The 10,307-nt window shown below is 29.9% G+C and overlaps 1 pseudogene; it reads right to left on the reverse strand.

The window, feature by feature from the left end:
• Nucleotides 1-2,671: 2,671 nt before the first annotated feature.
• Nucleotides 2,672-5,912, reverse strand: LOC102582837 (subtilisin-like protease SBT1.2; annotated as a pseudogene).
• Between the last annotated feature and the right edge of the window lie 4,395 nt (nt 5,913-10,307).

Raw genomic sequence — 10,307 nt, forward strand, 5'->3', positions numbered from 1 at the left:
ATAAAATTGTACAAGAATATAAATATACACTTAGTTCAATGCATTAGGCTATTGAATATATATACACGAAATACCCATTAATGTTTTGCCATTTATTTAACTCCTATTTATATATTTTCTTTCTTTCTAAAAAGTAACTATATCTTCTAATAAATATAAATAAATAATAATCTAGCAAATGAATGACCTAGATAAATTAAAATACATGGAGTTATGTGTATTCAATTTATGTAAATGTTCTATCTTCCGATTCCTAATGCAAAAAGTAAAACATTTCTTTGTAGTAATAAACATATGGAGAATTGGAAAAGTTACATGGTATATTCAATGTGGAGTAAATTCTTTTGATCAATTCAATACAATCACAAGACAACTATTTCAATTCATCAAATTATTAGATTATCAATCCTACTTTGTGTAGTCGACATTTCTATATAACTTTTGCAAAACACTACTCTCATTTGACAACAACTTCTTAATACGTATGCAAATGTGAAAAGGTAGAGACTACAATTTCTTAAAAAGAAGATGAAAAACTTAAGACAAGAAATATTTTGAAATCACATTTGACATTTAAATTACAAGTTATGACATATTAAATAAAAGAAACTTTTATCAAATTGAATACTTCATATATATTATAGGAATTGCATAATTGAAGTTATTGGTTTGAGCTTGTATATTTCTCTTCAATTTTTTGTGCAACTTATCACACACTAATTATAATATTTTTAAAGTTCTTATACTAATTAAGTATGAGATACATGGACAACATACATGTTCAAGTATATATATATCGTTATAACAACTCCACATAATTTAGCATGGGACCAGAGGCGGATCCAGAATTTGGAGACTATGGGTGCCATATCGTTATGTTCGTCAAATTGATCAAATACTAACCTATTTTTGGCCTTGTAAATAGCGACTTGGGACAAATTTGTTCAGTTATTCATCCTTTCAGTTTATGACGATAAATAAATCCAACAAAAAAACTATGATAATTTGTACAAATTAAAAATATTTTTCCCAATAATATTAGTATAATATAAAATAAATAAATAAACATATCATTCATTTATAATTGCACTCGGCAAGTTTTCTTATTCTAAAAACACTTACTGATGATATAATTGTTTATATTTATAAATACTTCACGTTCTAGGTAACAAACTAAATATAAAAAGGTCGAAGAATTTCACATACATAATTTCAATAACAGAGACGAAGTATTGGTTCACACCAACTGACAATCTAAAAAGGCCAAACAAAAATCAAATGTGATTTCGGTATGATTTTTATGTTATCATTTATTATAACATGTATTTTATTTATAAATTAAAACCTAAAGATTTAAATTATCATAATCCAAATTATTTTTTCATATGCATCCAAATGATTTAAATAATAAAACAAAGAGTAAGAGAAACTCATTATCGAGTTTCTGAAATTTGAACGAAATAGAGGAGCTAGAAAGAATTAGTTGAAAGAAGGAAAATACTACTCCCCCATCCTAATTATAACCTTCGAAATTTATCGTCTAAAATAAATTTTAAATATTTGTGTGACTACAAATTATTTCATTAAGGTAAAAATAACAATTTAAAGCTAAATTATTTTTAATAATAAAAAGATAACATTTTTGGGAATAGACTAAAAAGAAAGCGTATCACATAAATTTCAAACAAAGAAAGTACTTAATATTTTATGCTTAAAATAGAAAAGGAAGAAAAAAATCACCAAAAATTACAACAAAAATATTGTTGGCAAAAATCAAATTGATTACTTTTACAACTTGATACCAGTTGATAGAGCCTTTTTGGCAAAAGAAACGGAAAATGGAGCATAAAATTTTACATAAAAACTGTGCAATTCTAGGATCGAACCCGCAACAATGAAGCCGAAAACTTGACCTCTCACAGCTGGCACCATGCACATACTTGTTACTGGGGGTGGCAAATTTAATATATATCGTAAATATCATATATATACACATATACATACGAAGCTTCAATCGAGTTCACTGGGTGCCGTGGCACCCCCTCCCTTACACATAGGTCCGCCCCTGCATGGGACACACGTGCAACGCACGTACCTCAGAGTGGTTATAATAATGCCACCAATACATAATTGGCAACACACAAATAGCAACAATGCTTTCCATAATTCTTGTTTTTTTGTGAAAATTATAACAAAACTAAAGTTGGTTAATTTAATTTCTTTGCAAGACAAACATGTACCATGAATGATATACATTGGTCCCCTTCAATTGTAGAATTTGGACTTGGTCTTTTGGCATGTATAGTTGGCTATAGATTTCTCAATTGGCCACTATATGTTAAAAAATATAAGAAGTTCGTTCGAATTAATTACAACGTAACATTTTTTCGAGGAAATTCATAGGAAATGTCTATTATTTTTCTTGTCTTATTAATAAGTTTAGCATTAGCGTCACAATTACTTTTTGAAGTCACCAAAGACTAAGACTTTATTTTTGAAGTCACTGACTAGATTCTGGATCAAAGGATGCGTTATTATGTAGGTGACAACAAATTTCCCAAATTTAAGTATGAACTGAGATTCTTATGGGGTCACTTATTATCTCGAGAAGTCACTTTATTTGTTGAAAAAAAATGAAATCAAGAAGAAAAATTGAGCAGGGCATGGTCAATAATATCAAATAGGATATGCTTTTGCATTCTTCAATCACATAAAGTTTATTGAAACAATACATTTAATAATGAAAAAGTAACATAAAGTTTATTGTGTAAACAAACAGCATAAACTTTCTGCACTTATGTAGCCAATGCAAACACAACTGCAATTGGACTTCTCACAGAGTGCCTGTTAGAATTCCACTTCAAGAATCCCCTCAACAACCTCAGGCTTTAAGCTGTTGGTTGTCTTGGAAAATGTCACTTGGTATGTTAACTTCTGGTTCAGCATTGAGAAATTTTAGTTTGGAGGGTCTTAACTTTCACGACAACGCCTTTTGGTGAAGTTACCTCTACTCTGTAAGATGATTTGGCGTCACCAACGTTGGTCACAGTTCTGGTGTATGTCTGAGGAGTTGATCCAAGTCTGGATATGGAAAATGAAGGATAGTTTAATTGTGCTTCAGGGATACTTTCAACCTCCGAGCAATTCACCTTGCGTTTTAACAGTTTACCTACCTCTTGATCGGTGTAGTTCAAACCACAGAAATAAGGTACATAGTCCTCAAATGGGGTATCATAAACTAGTCCTGGATCATTTGCCCTAGATGGATTAACATGTCCTGCACCGATTGCATAGATGTCAGCAGAAAGGAGCCTTTCGTCTAGTATTGGACTATTGGCAAGGTTTAACGTGTCAGCGGTTGTCATGATTGCAGACTTAATAACAGCAGGAGACCAATCAGGATGTGAGCTCTTCAGCAGAGCTGCTACGCCACTAAGGTGAGGGCAAGACATTGAGGTGCCTGATATAATATTGAATCTGGATTTGGTGTTTCTGTTGTCATCCACAGAGATGGGCCAAGCAGCAAGGATATTAACACCAGGACCGATTATGTCAGGTTTCAAGATTCCAGGACTAGCTCTACTTGGTCCGCGAGAAGAAAATGAAGCAACTGCAGGAGCATTTTATTCCCCAACTTATCGTTCCTTGGAACGTGATTGTAGCAACAGGGTTCGATGTTGAGTTCATATAGGCACGAATTTTCGTTCCATCTGCAGCTGAAACATCCATTGCTGGAAGAACATGAGCATCAGCTGATTTAGTGACACCGGAGCTTCGCCGGTTGATGATAATCATGCCAACACCTCCAGCATCCTTCACAACTTGTCCTTTAACCCTGGGGACGCCACCGCCTGCTAGACATAATACTATCTTTCCTCTTATAGCAGGGTCATTGAGTGACCCTGGTTTGCAATAAGGGGTTTCCGATTGATCTTTTGCATATTTTGCAGCATCAAATAGAGTGAAGAATGTTGAGTTGGAAATCTGTGGACGATAAGCAGATTCTCCTTCAAATTCCTGTCCATTTCCAAGCTTGACAGTAGCTTTTATCTTTCTATCAAGTGTGCTGGCACCTACAGTAAGAATCCACGGGGCAGAGTTATCTACTGAGCCATTTAATGGACCATCATTGCCTGCTGAGCAACTAACAAAAATGCCTCTTTCTGTTGCACTGTACGCCCCGATAGCAGTACTGTCATTATAAAAAGGGCTCGGAGATCCACCAAGGGAGATTGAAAGAATATCTACTCCATCATCTATAGCTGAATCCATGGCAGCTAAAATATTGTTGGAATGTATGCGTCCACGTTTTCTATGGGACCAGGTCCTCAGCACAGTTACAATAACAGAAATAAACAAAGTGCTGAAAGTAAAGATTGCACAACAACTTTACGTGGAAACCTCCTTGCTCAAGGGAGTAAAACCACGACCTGGCCTGCCAGGACTTTTCAAACTTCTTTCACTAATCTTCTCCAAGCAAAAGTAAAAGAAAGTTTACAAACCGAGATTAACCTACTAATCCCAACTCTAAGCAATACATCCTATTACTTAGATGAGCCAGAGCAGATACAACACCGCCCACTATACTAATCCCGACCGATTAATATAGACTTTAGAGTAAGACCCTAAGTTACCCTTAACCTAGTTCTTACAATGATTCACACAAATTTGAAACGTTTCTTTCACAAAACGAATCCTACAATGTAAGCACTATTACAAGCAAACAAAGTAACAGCTGGTACAAGAAGCTTTTGAAGTGATCGATCAGATCCCTTGTTGTTCTTGAAGCTCTTGAAGTAATCGATTAGATCCCTTGCTGTTCTTGAAGCTTGAAATATTTCTCCCTTTAAAAATGAATGAGTAATATTGTTGTATTTTGTTTAGTATATACCATAAAAAGTTATTACCAAACGTACAAGCAACCTCCTTGCTTCTGATTGGTGAAGTACTCTGCAGCTTCTGACGCAGACAGCTTTTACAGTTGTACCGCACTTTGACAGCTGGACGAGTATTCATACTCTGCAGAGGACCAGGTCCCTGCACTTGTGAGGAGATCATCAAAACACCAAAAGGCATAAGCTCTTATCAAATATCACTGTCAGGACACTTGCCATTGGAATTACATACCTTATATATGGCTATATGGGCAAGAGGAGCAATACCAACTGCAGTGCCATTAGCATTGCCATATACATTAGCACCTTTCACAAAGGCTCCCGCAGCTGTGCTTGCTGTGTGTGTACCATGTCCATTACCATCTATCGGGGAACCATTGCCACGTTTGTAAGACCTTGCTCCAATGAGCTTGTTGTTACACTTGTTGATGAAATTGGACTCACAAACTCCTTTCCACTTAGCAGGCGGGGGAGGCATCCCAACGTCGCTAAAAGAAGGATGGTCAGGAATAATTCCAGTGTCTAGAACTCCGATGATCACGCCTTTCCCATAGTTGGAATCTTTCCATACACCCATGTTCTGCTGCAAACCAAGAAAACTTGGAGTATGAGTAGTATCCAAGGACAAAATCCTCTGTTTCTGAGCAGAGACAAAGCCGTGTTTTTTCTCCATTTCCTTCACTTGTTCTGCAGTTAATCTTGCTGCAAAGCCTTTCATCACATTGTGATAGGAATAGATCATGCTAGCAGCCTCTTCATTTCCACTCGAGCTAATTGCGGTAGTAATTTTAGGCAAAAAAGAAAGGTAATAGCTCTCTAATTCCGTTAACGATGATTGAGTAGTAACTAGGCTTTCAGGGGATTCAACATGGACTATATAAGTCTCGAGATCACTCTGAATAGTAGGCCATGGGAAAGAACAAAAGATGAAAACAAGAAGGATTTTCAAGAATCCCATGGCTGCAAATACAAGAACTGATGATGTATTTGGAAAGTGTATTTGATGAATTTTTCTGCTTTGAAACAACTGTCTATTTATAGTGCTTCTTTGCTCATGACTTTATTTAGCTAGTGGAAAAAAAGAATAATGTGGACAAGATAATTAAAAGTGGACAAATAATTAAGGACATGGAGTAAAAGATAAGAAACGAAAGGTCACTAAGTGTGAAAGAGATTAGATTGAACTTTATTCTATGAACTAGTACTTGGCCGCGCTTAGCGTGATTAAGAAAAGAACTGCAAGTTACATTCTAATACCATTGGTTACTACCTTTAATAAAAGGGAACTGTTTTTTATTAAGCACACAATTTCATAAAAGAGAAGCTATGAAAAATATTTTTGTTAAATATTAAAGTTATATAAGAAATCAATATATGTGAACTTACAAAAGTTAAATATTAAAAATAAATTTACTAAAAAAAAATAGATGGTAATGTTAAGATTATGGAATGTAAACTTGAGATGTGATTTTTTTCTCCTATTTTTTTTTTTTAAAAAAATAAGATCCTTTTTCTTAATTATTTTTTTAATATAATTTCTCTATATTTATGTAAAAATGTGATTAGTTTTTTTTTTTGCTTCTTTGTAACCATTCTTTTAATTACATTTTTAGTATGATTTTTCGATAATATGTAAACTTGAGATGTAATCGCTATATTCTTCTTCTTCTGGAAGTCCTTTTATTAATTATATTTTTTGTATACTTTCTCAAAATTTATACTGCATAAAATTTACATGTTTTCATTTTTCTAAATAAAATAAAATTTAAAAGAGGGAAATAAGAAGAAATAGAAAAAAGATCAATTAAATATACCTATATTTTGTGACAATTGTTATTTCAAGTCATCTATAAGGTGTATACTGATTTCAGTTACTTAATTTTCACACAAATAGTTTTTTATTACCTGCTGATTCCTCCTCTTTGTTAACTTCATCACTATTAATTACTTTCTAATTTTCTTATATTCACCAACGTAAATAATTGTCAAGTCAAGATCACTGAAAAATAAAAATAAAAATTATTAAAATTGGAAAACGAAAGAAGGTAAGAAAATAAATAAATTTAAAAATAAACATAAAAAAAAAAGAGAATTAGCGACGCAAAAAAAAAAAAGATTTTTGTTTTAAATGGCACGTACAAATTTCTATTTCTTCTAGTTTTGCTTGGCTTATACACAAAAACATTAAAGAGTATTTTTCCCATTTTAGATTAATACTACATTTAATATACAATAAATTCCTGAGAATGAAAAGTCATAGTAATTAAGAGGTTAAGAATGTGACTTTGAACTTGTTTGTAACATAATAGGAGAAATATTTGTACATCAATGCACAAATAATGAACATTATCATTAAAAATGAAAATTTAATGAAAAGACAATTAGGATTAAAGTTATTGACACAATTATTTTTATAAAATAAGTTAAATAGAAAGAGAGAAAAAAAGTCATCAAACTAAAGAGATGATACTTCACTTTTTTTAGTGCCAGAAATTATTATATAGATAAATATAAACTTTTAAAGATCACTTTTTTTTCCCCAGAAAAATCAACAAACTATTTACTCTATTTTGTTTCTCAACTAATAGGCCTATAAATATAAAGAATAATTTAAATAGAAAAGCAATTTAAAGAGATAATATTTTTAGATGCCTTTCCATTTAAATTGAGCAATAAATGTGGAGAGTTATAATATATTGTTGGAGTGATTTTAATTTTCAGTAATATTTCAAGGGGTTTATAAGAAAAAAAAGTTAAAAATTTGATAAAAACATAAATACAGTTAGTTTTAAAAATAATATTTTAAAAATTTAACATATGAACATAATAATATTTAAAAGTGTGGTACGATTTTGGAAAAGATAAAAAAAAAAATTAACTTTTGAAAGGTGTAAATATACAAGTTTCATTACTTCAATCTAAAATTATTTGGCTCACAAAATTCTTATTATTCATAAATGAAGCAAAAATCATGTCATGAAAAAATTAATTAATTTATTTCTTTTTCTTTTTTTATATTTACCCACTTCAAAAATTGTTTTCTTACTTGAATAATTAAATTCATTCTACTTCACTTTTTACTAATCATATTTTTTTAACTTATCATATGAAACATTATAAAAATTACTTTTTATTTTGACTAATTCCTCTTATCATTGCATTTTTTTTTTTTAATATCTACAATGTCATGTGTTAAATCATGATTCCATGTTTTAATCAAGAAAGAAAGATTTAATACCGGCACTAAAATATATTCCTTGAAAATAAATGATGAATTAAGGTCAGGGAGGAATAATAATTACTCTCTTGGTAAAGAAAGTTTAAGAGACACAAACAACTTTACAAAATTCTTTTTATTCTAACCTAATCTTTTTGCATTTTTCAAAAAGTAAATCTGAAGAGTTCAGATCCAACATAGTACATTTTGTAGTAATGATCTTAAAAATTTGAAATAACTTGACAACTTCTGACAATAACAAAAAATGAAAATTTTGAGAACGGCAATTTTACATATTAATAATTTTTTTTAAAAGAAATCAATTGTATCTTCAAAATTATAAATTAATTAACTTTACATTCTCATATTCTATCATTGTAGTTATTAAAAATTGATCCACAAGATTATAGAAGTATATGTACATACTTTCTTAAGTAGCATGTCCATATCCATTGACTCCTTTTCTGCTTCTATTTTTAAAAATATTCTAACCAATAAACACAATAAATTAACCTTATCAACAAAAGAGAGAGATAAATTTACCTAAATAAATAAAAAATTTGAAAAGTGTTATCAATATAGTATAATCAAACTCTCTAAGATTTACATGGAGGAGCAAAGAGAAAAATGAAATGATTTTTAAAAAAATAATTCATAATTGGTATCTTCAAGAGCACAAACAAATAATATTAAATGCATGATTTCAACAAAGAAAGAATTGTAATTACATTAAACATATCAGATTATTTTATCTTGTAAAATCGAATTATATAAGGATATCTAATCAAAATGCTCCTCCTATAATCTGCAAAATATGATAAAAAAAAGTTTTAAAAACTTATCCATCAAAAGAAGCAAAAGATGAAGAATAAGGAGAAAACTGCATTTAATCATAAGCCCTCCTACATATATAATCATTTTTTATGAAACATAAATAGTAAAAAAAAAGAACCTAATACAATGAAAACTTTACTTCTTAATCACCTAAAAAAATAGAGGTAACTAACCTGAATAATTCAAAATCCATTAATTTTCGTTCGGCTAATTTCACACCTATATGTAAGAGTCAAGGAAAATAAAAAATAAACTATTAATCCTAAAATGAAACTTCATTTTTGTGGTTACAGTAAGAGAATCCTAAGGATAATAAACCAAATAATTTATTCAGAAGAAAGCGAAAATATACTTTGACAAATTAAGCTTGCTAATTAAAAATAATATATGAAATTATAATTGCAAAAGATAATTACCTTAAAGCTTAAACTACACTAACATGCCTCCCGGCTCCCACTAATTCTTCAACCGAGGCAATGACTAAAATAAACAAAATTTTAGTGTGATTTTATAGTGTTATAAACTTGTACATTAAATAATTGGAGGTTATAAATATGAAAGATTTGATAGTTATGAATATTATTAATACTAATTAAGAATATAATTCATGCAATTAAAGAAGTATGAATTAAGATGATTTTGCAAGAAAAAATAATTGAAAGAAATGAGAAAAAAAAGTCTAAAAAAAGGAGGAAAAAAATAAATATGAATGGAGGCATAGAAAGATGTCACATCACCTTCTCTATGTTCCTCCTTTATTTATATATATATGTATATATATACTAGACATTGGAGCCCGTGCTAGCACGGGCCCAATATGTATCATTTTTTGTTTCAACTTATATGACAAAGACAAAATTAAAGAGTTAATCAAACTTTAATATTAATTTAAAATAGTTTAAATTTTTAATTATTGTTAACTATGGTAAAAAAATTTTTATGTCTTTTAACATTCTAAATTGCTAATTATTGTTGTATGATTTGTAATATCTTTTACGCAATTTTGAAATAATAAAGGTTATTTCTTCTTTCTCAATTTATGTGGTACTAATAAAATTTAGAGATTCAATCAATTTTTTTTGTCTTTAAAATATTCTATTGTTAATTACTGTAAATTATTGTACTTTCTAAGTAATTTTCAAATAATATATATTATTTCATTTGTCCAATTTATGTGTCACCGATAAAATTTGAAGAGTTAATCAGATCTTTTACATATTTTTATATCTTTTGAATATTTAAGTAAATAATTATTGTGATTTATAATATTTTATACAATTATTTAAAAAAAATTAAACAACAAACAAAACGAATTCATCATAGGAAAATTACCAAAGCATCCTTGAATACATCAATAATGG

This window comes from Solanum tuberosum, unplaced genomic scaffold, assembly GCF_000226075.1.
Source record: "Solanum tuberosum cultivar DM 1-3 516 R44 unplaced genomic scaffold, SolTub_3.0 scf00445, whole genome shotgun sequence".
Taxonomy (NCBI): Eukaryota; Viridiplantae; Streptophyta; class Magnoliopsida; order Solanales; family Solanaceae; genus Solanum; species Solanum tuberosum.